Here is a 17,795-nt window from a genome sequence, read left to right as displayed (position 1 = left end):
TGGGCACTCACTGAGAGTGGGGTGTGCTGTGCTCCCCTCTCAAGGGCTCTCCTCTGCCCCCACCCCGCCAAGCCTAGCATAGGAGGATGTGCTCCAGAAACCCACCCTCACCTGCTGCTGCAACTACTTCCCAGTGGAGCGGCAGGCTGGGCTCTGCCATACACACTGTATTCTTTATCATTTCCTTTCCTGTTTCTCAAACAGAATGTTAGCAACAGATGAGGAGCAGGCCTAAAAGCAACAAGGGCAGCAACTAGCCCTCATTCAGCATCTAAGGGTCCCGAGCCTTGTTGTGGACACTCTAGAGACCACATCCTGCAAAGAAGGTACTATTGTGCCCATTTTACAGAAGAGGACACTAAGGCTAAGTATGGTGAAGTGACGGCCACACCTCTATAAAACAGTGGGCCTGGCTGCAACTTGGGTTGGCCTGGTTGCTGGGTCCACTCCACTGTACCTTCCTCCCAATTGGTTCTCCGGTCTGCTCACTAGTTCTAGGCAGTGGCAGGCCTGGCTGGCCCCTCCCCGCTGGTTGCTCCTGTATTTGGTCCTCTGGTCCCTGATTTAATGCACATGCCTTGTGCACTCAAAGAGTAATGTAGGTGAAAAGCAGGACTCCATTCCCAGCCACCCACCATGCCCTGATGGCCAAGGCCTGTACGGCCAGAGCACATCAGAAGGTCTCCCCAGGAGGAGAAGGGAGTGTGAATCAAGCCTTCCGAGGCAGCCCCCATATCGCCATGTCAGTCGGGTGGGGCCTCCCTGCTGGCCCCCCTCCTGCTTGCTTTTCTCTGTGGGGGTGTCAGGCTTCCATCCAACAGGATGAGAACTAGAATTCCTCTCGGACAAGGAGCCCTATGGCCACTGCTTTCCAGCTTCCTTCCCAGCCTGGGAATGGGTTGGGAGAAGCAGTCCAGGCCCTGGCAGAGGCAGCAGGAGTCCTGCTAATTAATTGGCTCTCCGTCTTCCCCGAGTGCTCACCAGACACAATCAGATGGTCTCAGCGACATGCCCTCTACCCCCATCCTCCCTTGGAACCACACAGCATTGTCACCTTATGCTCCCCCTCCATTTTCCGCGTCTATATTGCAAAACCCCAAGAGAGTCCCTTCTCCCCCTGCAGGCAGGCCTGAGCCCAGACAGCCCCAAATGGACAGGGAGGATAATGAGAACTCTGGTTCAGGTTTGCAAGGATGAAAGTTCTAAGTGGGGCCAAAGTTTAGACAAGGCTCCAGTTTCTCTTCTTGCCCTCAGAAATTCAGCTAGGAAGCTAGGGTGGGGGAAAACTCCGGGCTGACTCTGTCCCTATTTCTTGGAAATGTTAAGAGATGGTCCTAGATCCAAGAAACACTAACATAAAACCCTAAATAATCAAGGCCTGGCTGGTCCCCCGACCCCAGGAGGGTACCACATAGAAGCTGCTCCAGCCAGAAGCAGAAGCTCGTTGGGGCCTCTGTAGCACCATGAACACTCCCAGTGGCTCTCTCTTGGCACCTCCATGTCCTAGGCGGGGTGGTGGCCTGCAAGGTGCATGGCTGTGCCCTCTGGGGGGCCAGCCTGTGTGGGCACACTCACCCAGGCAGCAGCATTGCATAACAAAGTGGCGGGGTCCCAAGGGCAGGGAGCTCCAGTTAAGGCTGGAGCCACAGCTGAGAGGCCCTGGCAGGTCTGAGGCCCAGAAGCCGGAAATGGCCCCGTCTGCAAGTGGTCCTGCTTTAGAGGAGGCTGCACAACACCCCAGCACTAACAGCTCTGTGATGTGGACTCCAGCTGGTGAACCTGCTTCACTTGTCTGGGCATCACTTTTCCCACTTATAAAATGAGCCTGAGCTGGACGATCCCTGGGGTCGCCAGGAGCATTCAAGGGCTGCTGTGGGTGGAGCAATCAGCAGAAGGCCCGCTCACAGTTAGCGCTCAGTAAACGTTAGCTGGGATTATTACCGTTGTTATCATTTTCATGAGCGTCTCTCTTTTTGATTCTGAATATTCTAGGAGCCTCCTTTCAGACAGAGCCACAAAGTAATGGGGAAGATCTGAGCTTATAAGCCTAGAAAAGCCACATTTCCTGAATTCTTTATGCTCAGAATCAAAACTAGTGAGGAGAGGATAATGAAGATTTGATTAAAAGCTGCAAGGGGTCTGGCCAGGTTTCGTGAGCCTGAGTGGCCCAGAACCGGCCAGCACGGGATCCAAAAGGCACTGACCTCAGAGTAGCCAGGAGAATGAGGACACGTGACTGGCTCTTCAGGGCCCATCTTAAGGGGATGATCTTTGGGGTGAAGCATATTTATCTAGGGCAGCAAGGGTTAACGCCGGGGCTGGGAGAGGCCAGGCAGCATGGAGCACTCCCTGTTTATTAATAAGCTATTTATCACCAGCTTTGCTTTTAATGCCATTTGGGCTTAATGTCGTTAATGAAATATAAATACCCACGCTAACGATGTCGGTCAGAGGCAGCACGGGCAGCAGACGGCTCTCAAAACAGGGCCAAACCGCCGGGCACGCTGGGGAAGAGGCTGAGAGCCCGGGAAGCGGAAGAGGATCCCACCGGCTCGGCACCCCCAGCCCCCTTCTGCTCCCACCACAAGACTCCCCAGCTGGCTGTGCCGGGAAAGGCTGGGAGGAGGGCAGCCCAGGGCTGGGGGAGACGAGGCCTCCCAGGGCACAGGATGCTGTTAACTCCTAGAGAACAGAGCAGGAGCAAGAGCTCCCACCTCAGGGGCAGTGCCCGCCTGGCATCAGGCCCCTTGGCTGCAGGAGGCTGGACTACCACCAGCTGGCAGCAGGCCCCTCTGGCTGCCCTGAGCTCCCTGACCACTGGGAATGGAGCCGGGGTGAGAAGGGTCACGAGAGGAAGCAGTAAGGACCTTTATCAAGTTTTCCAATAAAGACCACCCCTCCTTACCCGTGGAATGACATCCCAGGCAGTCCAGACCTCTCTGAGAAGCAGGCACGGGGCTCCGCGGCAGCCTTGGGGGCAGGTACAGAGAGGCTGGCAGAACGGTATTTCTGTCCAGTGCCCAGAGGCCTCAAACATGGGGGCGGCCCTGCACAGCAGGCTGTTGTCCCTGACCTTGTGCATGACCTAGCCTGGCCCCCTCCTACACAGTGGGCCATCCTTGCCAGCCTCTCCCTGGGTTCAGAGTGATGCCCTCAGCAGATGACCACCTAATCCACATTACCCCAGGAGCTTCAGGCCTTCCCCTCAGGAGAGGCCCCAAACTCCTCCGAGACACCAGCCTCACCTTGAGGAGGTGGCCCTGGGACTTGCTCCCCAGCTGGGAGGCCACAGACCTTCGGGATGAGACTTGGACTCTACTCATCCAAGGGCCACCTGGGCTCCCATATAGGTTGGAGATTGGCAAGCGGCTGACCTTTGTTCCATCCTCCTCTCCCTGTACCGTGGCAGTGGAGGTCACCATGCCCCAGCTCCGCCCTGCTGGCCAAGTCCCCAAGCAACTCCCCAAGGGTGCTGCCTCTTCCAGAGGGAGCTCCTGGCTGTTCTCGGGAGGGTGCCCTGCAGCCTGGCCCTCCACACTCAGGGTTGCCAGAGAAAATGCAGGACAACTGGCAAAAGTTGAATTTCAGATAAACAGCAAATGGTTTTGTAGTGTAAGTGTATCCCAGATACTGCATGGAACATACTTACACTAGAAAGTATTTGCCGTTTATCTGAAACTCAAATTTCACTGGGCATCCTGTATTTTTATTTGTCAAATCTAGCAACCTTATCCCGGCTCCTCAGCAGGTAAACCTGGCAGGTGGGGATGGTTTCTGGTGGGCCAGCAGGACTGGGAGGGGCCGTGAGGGAGAGCGGAGATCCCTGCCCATCTTGGGACAGCAGTCTCCTTTCAAGAGGCTCTTCTCATAACTGTCCCCCTGCCTGCTCTCTCCCCTCGCTGGTCAATGCTATGGCTCACCTGTGGGGGTCTCCTCTCCCTGCACCCCCCAAAGTCACCTCCATGTCCCCAAGGAGTACAGGGCTCATTTGCTGGGGCTTGGTGGAGCTCAGCTCAGCGGCTAATCCCCTGGGTGGCTCCTGTCAGATTATTAATTAGCTAAAGCGGATCGGTCCTGGAACAACATGCGCTTGGACTTCAGATAAAGCAGGCCAGGGAAGCCGGGCGGGGGGCTGCTTAAAGTGACAAGATCCTGTTTCTGAACTGTTCCCCAAGGTGGGCCTGGGGGAACAGGCAGAGGCTGGGGCAGAGTGATTTCCAACGGACCCGCAACACTGCTCTTGCCTCCTCGAGAGAGCACATCAGCAGGACAGGTGGGTGCAGACGCACCTAGATTCGGCCACAAAAGGGATTGGGCGAGGAGGAGTCGGCAACAGTTGGGTCTTGCTTTTTAATAAAGAGCTTGCGCCTAATCAGATCATGTCACTCAGAACTCTTCAGAAAGCTTCTTATTTTACTCCGGGTAAAAGCCTGAGTTCTCACAATGGCTACAAGGCCTGCAGGATGTGTGGGCCCCTGCCCCCAACCCCCTTGACCTCACATGGCATCCCCCCTACTCGCTCTACTCCAGCCACACATGCCTCCCTCACTGTCCTCCAACACCTCTGGGGGGCTCTTGCCTCTGGGAGCTCACACTTGCTTTCCCTCCTGACGGGAAGACTCTTCTCCCAGATAATTAGGGTGGCTTGCTCCCTCACCTCCTCTGTCCTTATCCAAATGTCACCATCTCAGTGATGCCTTCCCCCACGCCACACCTAAAATTACAAACCACCCACCCACCTCCCCCCACCACACACACTCCCTATTCTATCCTCCAGACCTACCTTAGTTTTTTCCTGGACACACAGCTCCATCTAACTTATACTTTCTTTACGGTATTGACCATTTGCCTCCCTCTACTAAAACACAGACTCCACAAGGACAGGAATTCTGGCCTTGTTTGTTCACTGCTGAGTTCCAGGTCCAGTTTGCAGTGTCTCTCAGTAATGCTCGATGAATGAATGAAAACAAAGAATGAATGACCAGAGGTTTGGGGTCAGGATCTGGACCACCACTCTGCTGGCTCTGAACCCCAGGTGGCTGGGCCCTGGCCCACCCTGGTGGGCTCCCCAGGCACCTGTCTCCTCCCCACAACCCTATTTGATCCCATCCTTCCCCAGCTCTGCCCCCACACTAGCTTTTCCCTAAGTTGCACTGTCAGGTTGTGGGTCTCCTGAGGGATGTCCTAGGGGACCCATCTCTGTGCCACCCAGACCCTCTGCTATCAGCTGGGACAGCTACTCTCTCTGCCCAGGAAGCAGCACGGAGTGGGACGACGGTGAGGTGAGGGAACGCCGAGATTCCCAGCTGCTGCCCAGGCCCAGCTCAGCTGCTGGCAAACTCCTGGGTTTGGATTGTTTTGACTTGAGTCGGTGAAGCTGAAATATTGAGTCACAACGGCCCTAAACTTCATTACCAGCTCTTAACACAGATTACTAAGGGAAAAAAGTTGCTTTTAATTGCTTTTCCCGATTAGCATTTCTGGAGGAGAAACTAGTGATTAATTACACGTTCCCTTCTCTCACATGCCCTGGCCACAGGGGTCCCAACCCCAGGCTACCATAAGGCTCAGGGTCAGGAAAGGCTCCTGCTCCCAAGGGGCCAAGAAACCAAACCAGAAAGAAAACTTGGGTGGTGAGTGAAGGTGAGGAAGACACCCAGAGCTGATTTAACAGAGAACAAGCAGCTAGCGGTGTGGGGCGGCCCAGGGGGGCGGCCTTCCAAGGGTTCCGCTGAAGGTGGAGTTACAAGGGTCTCCCCACTCACTGCCTCATGCCTCGGTGTGGTGTCCCCTGAGCTAAAAGATGTTCACCTGGACCAGGTTTATACCTAGGCTGATTCTAGAATAAAAGAGGCCAGAGGAAGCTGGAAATGACAGAACAGGCGTAGCCTGAAGATCTGCAAGGGAAGACGACACAGTCACAGCCACACGTGCGAAACCTGACGCCGCTTCTCCAACACCAGCATGTTCTCCCCGTGGAGGCTCCAAGGTCATGGGGACAGAGGCAAGGCAGAAGTGCTTCTCCCCTCATCCAAAAGACGTTAACCCCCCCAAAGCCATGGGCCACTGTCCCCTTTGGAGCAACCATGTCACCAAATGAGGAGAGGTCCCTTGGTAGCTCCAGGCAGGGCTGGTGCTTCCAGCCCTTCCCAATCCCTCTCCCCTTGGGTCTGAACCTGGTCAAATCCAGGGGCTTCCCCACTCTGCTAGGAAGGCAGGAGGCATGAGGCAGAACTGAGGAAGGAGGCCCGGGGTGGTCAGCAACATCAGGCAGAATTTTCACACAGATTAGAAACCAGAAAGATCAGTAACTCCAAACCATCTCCCTGCCACATCTCTGCCCAGCCCAAAGGGGCTGTGACCTTGGAGTCCATTCATCCTCGCAAGCACAGCGTCACCCAGGGGTGGCAGAGGACTTGGGCCCCCACTCCCCTCAGCTAGTACCTCCCTCTCCTGATCCCGCCCCTTCATACCCTGACCCCAGCTGTGCGCTCTGGAGGGGCCAGCCCCACATCAAATCAAAGCCCTGGAGGATGGAGTTAGAACTGTCCAGTCCAGTATGAGTGAAGGCCATGGATCTAGTGCAGGCCATTGGGGCAGAAAGCAGAAGAGCCACCCATGCATGCGCAGACACACACACCTGCCCACCCAGATACGCCCACCCCCAGGGCTCAGCCCAGTGTTTGATGCCAGCAGACACACCCAGGAAGACTGGCTGACATCCCCTCAGAGCCAGGCAGAGGCACCAGCTGCACGCTTGGGACTTCCCTGCCACCTCCTGCAAGATGTCGCCAGCCTGCCCTTCTGCTCCCTCCTGTCACTCCCCTTGGAGGTCAGGCCTCCTGAGCTTCCCTGGAGGGCTGAGTTGGCCCATATGGCTGGGAATATGTTGCCAGCACGGGTAAGTACTCACTGGGGCCCCGCAGCCAGCTGTGACAGCTTCACGCTCGCTCCAGCCAGGCCTCTGGCTTGCTATTTGGGTTGCACAGCGCTGCCCAGGGGGCTCAGGGATCGCTTCGCTGTTACAGTATTGTTGCTGGGATTGCCTGTCCCGTCCCGGCCCAAGCAGATGATACCAGGACCCAGGAAAACGGAGCCTTGTGTCAGAGGCTCTGGAAAAAGTGACAGTGGCCCAGGTAAAATCCGACAGGGTACCTGTGGCAATTCACACTGTGAATCATGGAAAGACTTTCCACGTGGAAAGGCTACTAGGATCTCTGCCCATGAGCTGGGATGGAGGCTAATCTGGCCCCGTGGAAATGAGGAGGTCTTAGACAAACCCATTTTTCAGCCCTCAAAACTAATCAACTGGGGTTGTGTGTATTGGGGCGCACAGGGGAAGATGCACAGAAGCTCAGCCCCTGAGAACACACTTCATATTTAAAGTCACAGAGATAGGAACTATATGAGGTTCTAGGCCCACCCTCAGACCCAGCATAGACCCCATGGAGCAAAGGCACAAAACAGGCTTCGGTGCAGAATCTTAGGGCCAAAAGGATAGTGAGCTCAGAAGTCCCTACTGGAAACAGTGCTGGAGACGAGCAGGCCTCTGACCTTCCCTCCACGTGGTGATGACCAAGAGGTGCCCAACCCCCTCAAACGAGCTTTCTTAGCAACCAGGATGGTGCTTCTCTGCTAATCCACAAGACGTTAGCCTCAGAAAGCCACAGATCGTTCCTGGCACTGTTGGGCTAGGGGCACAAGAGGGAGGAGAAGACGCAGGGCCACACATCAGGGGTCTTTGCCCCTTCAATTCACTCACCCTCTTAACACACGGACTCTGCTCCTTTCTCTCCATTTCCACCACCTCATCTCAGCCATAGCCTCTCACTCCATCTTTTTAAAACACAAATCAGATGACTTTACCTTCCTGCTTAAAATCTTCCAGCGGCTTCCTGTCACCCAAAAAATATAATCCCAACTTCCCCTACATACCCTAGCCCCCGCCCTGTCCACCTTCCAGCCACTGGGACCTTCTTTCTGTTCACCAAATGTACTGAGCTTATCCCACCTCAGCACCTCTAAACTAGCTGTTCTCTCTTTGTGGAGTATTCTTCTGACAGCTCTTCAGATAGCTGTCTACTTCCTTTCTTTCGATCTCAGCTAACCGTCACCTCCTCAAAGAGGCCTCCTCTGACTGTCCAGCCACTTCCCACCTCCTCATCCTATGTCCATTCTGCACTAATGGTTTCCTTGTTCCTTTCTGTGGGTTTGTTTATTGTCCACTTGCCCAACCAGAACTCCGTGAGAGCCGGGGCTGTCTTGTCCACTCTGTGATTGGCAGACACTAGGCCCTCTGTAACTGCTGAATAAATATAACCAGATCTTCTGCGGCATAGCCAGAAATGGGGAGAATCTGAGCCAGACAGGATCAGGCCTGCAGACAAGGCCCAAGCACGGACTTGCCCCGTTGTCCACACTCTGGTGTGCTAAGACAGGACACCTCTGGGACCACGGATCAGCCCTGCCACAGAAGACCCCAGCCTGTGGCCAAACTCAGTACCTAGAAAGGGCTAGGTGAGCAAGGAGGGGCTCAGCCACGGCATTCCCACTTGGAGCCCTCGGAGTTCCCAAGCTTCATTATCAAGCCCAAAACGGCCAATGCCAGGATGCGGGAGTCCCACAGGACCCATGGAGCCCATACCCTATGCCAGGTGCAAATCCCAGCTAGCATGGCCCTTAGGAGTCAACAGTGAATGGAGAGTTCAAAAAGGGAAAAACTAATGGGTATGTTTTGCCGAGGGAATGAAGAAAACAAAAAGCCTGCCACTGAGAACAGAAGAGGCAAATGTTCCCCCCTCAAAGGGAGCTCTGCAGGCACTTTGGCAACCTGCTCATGCACAGGGCACAGGCGGGGCCAGGGAGACCATCCAGAGGCTCAAAGATGTATGGGCCTGCCTGCCCAGGACCCATGATCATCGAGGAAGCAGAGTCAGGCAAGAAGAGCCCGGGAGGGTGTAGACATGTACAGGTGCTGGTGCCAACCCAACAAGATGGCTGCACAACCAGCAGTCTACACAGCCCCACCGCCATCAAGGGACAACAGCAGCACATCTTAAGTGTGGCTGGACCAATTCCTGGAGTGTGATTGCATTCTGGACACCAGGAAGAAGAGTCTCAGCCACATGGTTGCTCTGCCACAGCAAACCAAGGCCACATTTACATCTGATTTGCAAATCCTTGGGCTGGATTCAGGGCTTCTGCTAGTCCCTAAGGTGGCATGGCCCAAAATGAAGTAAGTCTGCAGCTTTGAGAACCTCTCAAACCCCAGTGGGCACCAAGTCACCCATTTCTGCAAGTGCTTCCTCTCTGCAAGTTCAAAGTCCAGAGCTGCAAAGCCTGGCCACGGAGGGAGAGGCAGGACATACCTGCCCATGGTGCCCATGGGGAGGAAGAGTGCAGGTGAGTGAGCCAGGGCTGCTGACTCCCATCTGACACACTCAGGAGGACTGGCCCCCAGCCCTGCCGGTCCACCTGTTCTCTAGGCCCTCAGCCTCAGCCCCTGCCCCAAGACCTTGCCCCTCCACTTTGTGAACACCCAACCTCACTGGGCTGATTCCCTCAGGATCTTAAGAGAATACTGAACAATGACCAATATGTGGTAAGTTACCTGTTATGTGTCAACCTCCCACCCTAAGAACTGCCTCGTTTGATACCTGCAGGTAAATATCTGACAGTACCAGCCCCACAGACTACCAATCCCAGGCAAAAGTGACCTGCCTTATGGCCAGGGGCAATTTCTGAGCCTGGATCAACACACCCTGTGGCTTCTCCTTTAAGGAGGGTTCTGCCTGGGCTGGAGGACCACCAAGAGAGCCCCAAGAAGTCACACATGAGCTCAGAGCAGAGCAGCAGCCTCTGGACACGCTGATGGGCTGGACCTACCGTTCCCAGAGATGATGTTCAGAAATGACCCGATGCTTAGCTCCAGGAGTGCTGTCTGCTAGGGCTCAGGCCTCACCTGGAATACCTGTATGCTGTTGGCACCATTCAATGTCATACAATAGTAATGCTGGGAGGATTCTTAAAGGTCAGTTTTGCAATCTCTTTACTTTACGGGTGGGGAAACAGATCCAGAGGGGAGAAAGTGAGTCAACAGCGAAGCCATGGCCAGTATACAGGTGTCCCATTGCAAGGCCAGGGCTCTTTTCTCACTTTCACCTGGGGTGCCTGAGCTACCACCACCCAGGTCAGAACTCAGTGAGAACAGCCTACGCAGTCCTTCCCCTAAGGAGGAACCCCCAAGCTGGCCAACCAGAGACCCTAGCCACATTTCCTAGTGATATCTTGGGAATCGGGAGCAGCTACCTTTGCATCCCAAGAGGCCGGGGTCCAAAGTCCATTCCAACGCAGACCACTGGAGCTGCAGGACCTCCTTCTACAGGAGGGGTTGATGGCCGTGACAGCTGGAAGGGCAGGTGGGGTGGAGAGGGTCTTTGCCTTCAGTCAGCAAGGTCTGTCTGTCTACCAAAATGAGAAACGAAAACACGTTACCAGACTACAACTGAGACCCACAAAGCTACTCCAGAGAGGAGGACATTGGAGGGTATGGTTCCAACACCTGCACAGTAACCAGCCAGCAAGGTAAGAGATTCTCAGACCCTGCCTGCCAATCACCAGATGGCACTGCTGTGGTGTGTGCCATGCTTGACCCTACAACCAATGTGCCCTTTGCACAATTATTAGCCAATTGCTATGTAGTTGTTGTACCTAATAAAAGAATCAAATAGGTAGAAACAACAGGCCAATCAGGTGCCACCCCAGGTAACAACAGAGTGATCACACCCAAGGCTTGGTACCTCGGGTGAAAGGTCAGCCTGCCCATGGATCAGGCCAATACTGGAAACCATATCAGACCCACACAACTGAACCAACCCTTGGGCTCCCCAACCTCCCTCTCCCGCCAGACTTTCCCTCGGGCTGCTCCCAGCGCTCCCATGACCCCCGGTGGCCTTATGGGAGTCTCTAAAAACAGAATCAACAGGTGTCTTAGCAGCTACCTAGGATAGTGAGTTTGGTTTCTTCTCTTTTCCTTTCCCCACTCCACGCTGGTCCTGTGCCATTTCATCCCGTGAAAGAGAAAAGAGGAGGCACGCACACACCCGCAAGGGGGCTACTGAGATTCATTTGTGATAGGTGTTGGGCCAAAAAAATGTGGCCAAAGAAAGTTGGTGCCCTGCTACCAGCAACCTTTGTGTCAATTTAAGCAAATATTGTGGTGTTTCCATGGTGATTCCTGTTTTGAATATCCACTACACTCACTTTTTAAAGGGCTTTTCCTGTTTGCATTTCAACTTCAAACCTGTAAATATTTTCAGCCTTTTTAGAAAAATTAGCCCATGTGCGTGCAAATACCAACACACCGCCCAACCTCGGCGCATGACCTCCCAGGCCTGGAGGTCCAGCCTCCTGGATGCGTAGAGTGGGGCGCAGGGAACCCAGAGGGGGCTCTCTGTCCTCACTCATACCCAGCCTGCATATGGGGCTAGCATCAGGGAGGGTGGTGGCTGAAATTCCGGTCCTTTCCTTCCCCCTCGGCTGGGGAATTGCAGCATCCACAGCGCCTGCGTGATCCCGAAGTGTGTGAGTGGGCTCGGCCCTGACTCCACAGTGTGGCATGGTGTGGGCAGCTGCCCGGCAGGTTCTCCAACTTGGCCCAGCCCTCGGATCCCCTGGGCCTCCCTGGGGTGCATGAACCTCTCCTCTCCTGCCTCCCAAGGTTGGGCTACGACTGGAGGGGGGAGCTGGTGCTGTCAAGGTGAGGGCTTCCAGCATCAGCTCCACCCACCTCTGCTCTGGGGCAATGCCACCGAGGCCAGCTCCCTGGGGTAAGCCATCAGGGAGGGCCAGTGACAGTGGTCCGGGCCTCAGATCAGCCCAGCTCCCACCCCACCCTTCAGCACTATACAGGGTTAACAGCGGGTTTCCTGGTTTCCATGGATTCCCGCCAGGCCCCTAATGTGAGTTTCGTGTGATTTGGGGGAAGTGGATTTCCTTTGTTTTCCAGTTTGGGAGTATTTTTTTCTTCAAAAAAGAGGAAAAAACACTTTAATGGGAACTTCAGGGCCACTGGGAGACTCACTCCTCTGGGCTCTGACACACCCCTGCCTGTTGGTCTGGAATCCCCAAAGCCTTGGGCAGCCCATCCACCAACCAAGTATCTCTGAGCTAGAGGAAGGGGTGCCTTGGACCACCTGCAGCTCCACACCTCCAGAGCACTCTTCTGCTGGGGGCTCTACTCCAACATCCCATCAGAACAACCTCTGCCCCACTTGAAAGTCAGCATCTTACACAGGCCACTGACATTCCCCCTTCCAGACATGCACATTTGCCCAGAGAAAAGGTCAAGAGAAACTCTCCCATCTCCCTGATCCTGGCAAGGAGCTAGGAAAGACCATCGTCTGACCACACACAAATGGCGAGTGTGGATGATACCAGGGTCTTACATCCTGGTTCACAGGGGGTTCCAGTTATGGGGAAAGAGGGTGTTCTAGGCCCTGGTGGGGCCCTCGTCTGGCCTGGTCCAGCCGAGGGAGGGGCCTTCCCAGGGCAGAGGGAGCTTCTCAGCTTTGGCAGCAAGAGCAACCGAACAAAGGGTGTAGCCAGGCCTCCCCCTCCTCCTCCTCAGTCTTCCCCATTCCTGCCATCCTCCAGCCCTGCCAGGGTGTGGCCTTGCTCTGGAACTATCCCCAACCAAGTGGCCTGACCCATTTACCAAACCAGGGCACAGGTCCCAGGGCGTACCATGGATGGAGCCCTCCCACAGCCCAGGCCCCGGGGCCGTGGCTGCAGCAGGAATCCTGGTCAGTAGGTGCAGAGCCCAGAGGACAGAGGTCTCTGGACAGCAGCTCCAGGGGGAAGGAGTGAAAAGCCACACGCAGTTACAGGAATAATACTGGGTGGCAAATCAGAAGATGTGGGTCTGAGTCCCAGTTCTGCAACTAACTCACCGTAGGCCCTTGGACAAGACACCTGATCTCCCTAGGGCCCAGTGTCCTCACCCATCAGGTGAAGCTAACACCTCCTTCCCGCCTACCTAGCCGATGTGCTGGGGGAGCAACAAGAAATGCGAAAGTTGTTAACAGAAACGCTCTCACCTACCACCACCCTCTTCTTCCAAGTCTCTTCAAGGTAACCTTCCAAAGCTACCTCAAGCAGGCCCATATGCCCCTCTACTCTGCTCCTGGTGCAGCAATCATTGTGGCATTTAAGTCCATCCTAGACTAAAGTCATTTGCTCATGAATCTGTCTCCACCATTGGATTTTTAACTCCTCAAGGGCACAGACCAGGTCTTAATTATCTTTGTATCCCCAGCATTTAGCACAACAGCTGGCCCACAGTGGGTAGCGTAAGTGTTTGTGGAACTGAACTGGTCCCTGATTTCATGTCAGAATTAGATGGGCCTGGCGCAGCTTCAGCCCTCTCCCCCGAAAGAACACTCCATTGGCTATTTTCACTCTCCATTCTGCTTACTTCCCCTAAGCCCCAACCTGCGTCTTGGTCTCTCCCCACTCCTCCATTAGCACCACGAATTAATAACTTTCAGGTTCAGGAGGACTTCTTAGTTACTTGATCCTCCTCCAACTGAGTCCAATATGAGTTGACTGAGCACCTACTATGTGCCAGGGGGCATGCTGGGAGTGGAGGGCACACCACCTGCCTGAATGGTTTTCACCCTCTGCCAATAGATCTACATGAGAAGGAATGATGTTAATTAACTGGATGGCTTCTATCCGCCAAGCACCATGCTGAGTGCTGTATATGCGTGATCTCACCGAATTTTTATAATAAGAAGTAGGAAGGATTAGGATCCCTGTGGATAGATTAGGGAGGGCAGGCACAGAGATACAAAGTGACTTGCCAAAGGTCACACAGCTCGCAAGTGCTGGAGCCAGGCCTGGACTCGGGGCTGACGGGCTCCAAAGCCAAACTCACTTAAAAGTTCCTCTTTGGTGGTGAACACGATGCAGTCTATACAGAATCTGAAATATGATGTTCACCTGAAATTTACGTAATGTTATAAACCAGTGTGACCTCGATAAAAAAAAAAGCCCCTCTTCGTCCCCACCCCTGATCTCAGCACCCCCCGACACCTAATGCTATTTCCCCTCCTGAACCTCAGTTCTCCTGCCCTCCAGCCGGGTCTCCATCAAGGCCCGTGGAGCCACCAGAAAGCACCCGGAGATCTCAACTGGCGGGGGGCAAAGGCCGCGCTCAGGTGCTTCCTTCTGGCTGGGCTGTGTGTAGGGGAAGGCGAGGCCTATGGTGGCGCACCCGGTGAGTAGGAGGAACCCCCAAAGCTCCCTGGTAAACAGGGTCACAGCTGTGGGCACGGCCTCCTGGAGGGTGAAGGGACTGAGCCAACCATCGCTGTCTGTCATCTGAGGGGACGGGGACAAGAAGGCCACTCAGGAGAGGGCCATTCTAAGTCAGGAGGGCCTATGGGGGTGGAACAGCTTCCATTTCTTCTCTCCAGACAACGGGCAAGCTAGGGAGCTTTATCCTGGGGTGGGGTGCAGTGGGGGCCGCAGAGATTTCTGCCACCTCCCTTACATCGGGATCTCCTACTGCAATGAACGTCTGCTTCAGAGATGCAGGACTGAGAAGCAGGCCCACACAAACCCCTGATTTTCACCTGGGTGAATGTGAGCGAGCACCCATCATCCCTCCAAAGGAGAGGAGACTGGGGGGGGGGGGGGGGCGGGTGGAGGAAAAAGATCTACATCCAAGAGGAGAAAGAGGTGGAAGAGCAGGCCTGGGTGGGGAGAGGACAGAGCCCTAATGAGCAGATTTCATAAACCACCTGGAGTGAAAACAAAAACACAGACGTGCGCATTGCCCAACTTCAGGGCTGTATGGAAAAGGAGGAAAAAAAAAAACAATAAAAAAATCCACATCTTAATACAAAAATCCAACATGATGTGTTGTGGCACGAAAGTGTTTTTCACTGCATTTTTCATCTGTGATCTCACACAGCCTACGACGGGTACGCCCAACGCACCAGGTATTTGATGGTACACAAGCAGAGCAAACACATACACAATTAACCAAAACAAGGGCGGCAAATATTCAAATCGGTCCAAGCTGGCATCCCACGGCTTCAGGTGGCCTCTGGAGATGGCTCCGAGAATGGGCTTTAGATTTCTGAAGGAGAAATAAACGGGGCAAGAACACAGCTCAAATGGAAGGAAACGTGGAGTTCTGAATTTTCAGAACTCTGGAAGCGAAACTCCTGGCCAGCTGGTTATGTGGCCTTTCTACACCTAAGGTGCTGTCCTGCTGCCAAGAGGGGACAGAGAGAAGACCCACACCCCAGAGGCCCCTCCTGCATGTCACTCAGCCCACACTTACTATCTCTCCCTTTTTGTTCCACCCCTCCCCCTTTTTAATTGTTGGATGAGTTTGCTGAGCGGTGTGCCAAAAACAATCAACTCCAGGGAACAGAGCTATACAAAAAAGGGCGTGTCTCCAGAGGGAGACGGATATCCATGGAAACCACCACCTTTTCACAGTAGCCTAGGTGAAGCCGGGGTGATGGCATGGGGGTGGGGAGACACACTCCACCCAGAACAGGGCCCCAGAAAATGCTCGCGTTGCTGATGACCTGAGGGAGCCCTATCAGGTGGAGGGTCAGGAAGAGGGGTCAGATGGAAACCACCACAAGGGCAGGGCTGTTGGAACATGTGTGAGCACACACATGCTTGCGCACATGCTCACACGCACATACACATGCCACCCCACCAGATCACTAGGACAGCATGCCATAATGGCTTAATATATAAGCTTTGGAGCCAGACTGCCAGGTATTAGTGGCCACTTATAAGCTGTGTAACCCTGGGCAAATTACTTTAACCTCTCTGTGCCTCAGTTTTCCCATCAGTAAAATGGAGATAATAATAGTTCCTCCCGCATACGGTCATGAGGATGAAAAAGATGTACTATTTGTAGCATGCTGAGAAAAGTACCTGGCACACAGTGTGAACTATAACCATTTCATAAACAAAGTCAAAGGCCAAATGAAAAGAAAGAGGAAAGGTTTCCAGACTCTGTAGAGGAGGAAAATAATAACAGCTCACGTTTATTAAGCACTACACACTGAGGACTTTAATACATTAATACATATAATCATCACAAGAACCTAAGGAGGTAGGTTATTATCTCAACTGGATAGTTGAGGATAAGACGCAGAGAGGGATGTGACCCACCCAAGGTCACACACTGGGAAGTGATTTGAATCCAGGCCCATCTGACACCTATGCACCATACTGCTTGGCAAGGAGAGGGAGAAGGAAGGGGGTGGGGAGGAAGCAAGGGAGGGATGGGCTTCCAGGGGTTCTCTTTCCAGATAGGACTTAGATGCACAGCAGTGGGACCCCATCTTTTGCAAGCTTAGAAAGGGAAACGGAAATCCTCTGAGCCAGTGACTGGGGATGGGAGGAACAAGGAGCAGAGAAAAGCTGAGATGGCCAACAGACCTGGGTGCCCACATTCCTCAGGAGTCCCCGTCTCAGTCCTGACCCCAGGAGACCAGCAATGTCCTCAAGAATCAGAAGCTCCCTGGAGGAAAAAGAGCAGAGCTAGGGGCCCACCTCCCAGCAACAGAGGCCTAAAGCCTGGAAAAGGTCCTATTTCTGGGTCAGAACCCCATGAACAACCAACTGTTTGCCTTCCCAGAACCTAGGCAGATCCCTAGAAGGGACAAGGCACAGCCAAGGGGAGCACAGGCTGCCCCTAATGCAAGGCCAGGCCCAGGGAGGTGCGGGAGGCCCAGGAGGCTGAGAGCTGGAGTCAGAGGCTGCCTGCCCTGAGCGGTCTGGTTCTCACCCTGCTTGGAGACAGAGGCCACACAGGCTTGGTGGCTCAGCCCTTTCTGCCATCGACCACCCAAACTCATTCAGATATTTCCTCTCTCACTTGCTTTTTTAAAAAAATTTAATGTTCTCTATAATTCATCCGTCCCAGAAGATAATCGATAGAGCCCGTAATGAAAATCTGAGCCATATTTTATGATCCGCTGCGAGCAGAAAGGGCCACATCAGCAGGTCCGGTTTTGGCTCTCCCTATCTGTCTTGCCCACTGCCCCAGGGATTACTTCCCAGCCTGCCCTGCCCATAGCCCCCGACCCAGAGCTGTGCCCTGGGCCACCCGAGGAGGGTGTGGACTGCCCAGGCGGAGAAGAGGCTCCGGCCACAACCCAGCATCACTTCAGCCAACAGTCACTCCACCAACTCCACTCACAGGATGGTCACCCGTCATGGCAGAGTCTTCCTGGAGCTGTCCCCTGACCTAGGACCCCAGTACCCCTACCCTGGCATCACACAACTGTCTTCAGCCAGGGCCCTCCTGGGAGCCTGAAGACCTACACAAGGATCTGGAGGCCCATGCAGACCTTGGGGAGCCAGGCCAGCCCCCCACCATGGCATTCTCTCCCCACCAAGAAAGGCCACCTGCTCCCTAGGGGCTCCCGGGGGCTGCCTGGGAAGCTCCAAGGTATACCTGGGACCCTCGGGTCAGTGGAGGGTGAGTCACTATTGCTCATTTTTACTTCCTCAAGCACATGCCTCCTCTTCCCAGTCTCTGCCCTGTGAGGTGAAGAGTGGGGATGAGCCCACACACCGGGGGCTGGAAGGAGACAGCCCCCTCCCGCTATGCCAGGGCCGTCAGGGTGGAGCTTGCTTCCCCCACCTTCCCCTGGCACCACCACTGGGAGCCATTCAGCAGACAAGGCCCTGCTCCTCCCAGAATCCCTTGCTGCCTGGCACCAATCAGAGAGCACCACAACGCCAGTGCCAGG

The 17,795-nt window shown here is 54.4% G+C and overlaps 1 protein-coding gene across 6 annotated transcripts in view; it reads right to left on the bottom strand.

Annotated features, from left to right (window-relative positions):
- The window catches only part of CASZ1 (castor zinc finger 1), a 150,163-nt gene that overhangs the window by 106,109 nt on the left and 26,259 nt on the right, over nucleotides 1-17,795 (bottom strand). For 5 of the 6 annotated variants that reach the window (XM_070603442.1, XM_070603399.1, XM_070603393.1 and 2 more), the window contains exon 2: nucleotides 10,309-10,464. The gene's annotated coding sequence lies outside the window, so the exon portion shown is untranslated. Of the gene's footprint in view, nucleotides 1-10,308; nucleotides 10,465-17,795 lie in introns of those variants that run through there. The other variant, XM_070603416.1, reaches the window with a different exon arrangement.

Source organism: Equus przewalskii, chromosome 2, assembly GCF_037783145.1.
Source record: "Equus przewalskii isolate Varuska chromosome 2, EquPr2, whole genome shotgun sequence".
NCBI classification, from domain to species: Eukaryota; Metazoa; Chordata; class Mammalia; order Perissodactyla; family Equidae; genus Equus; species Equus przewalskii.
Note: the sequence above shows the minus strand (reverse complement) of the source record. Positions and strands in the feature narration are given on the sequence as shown.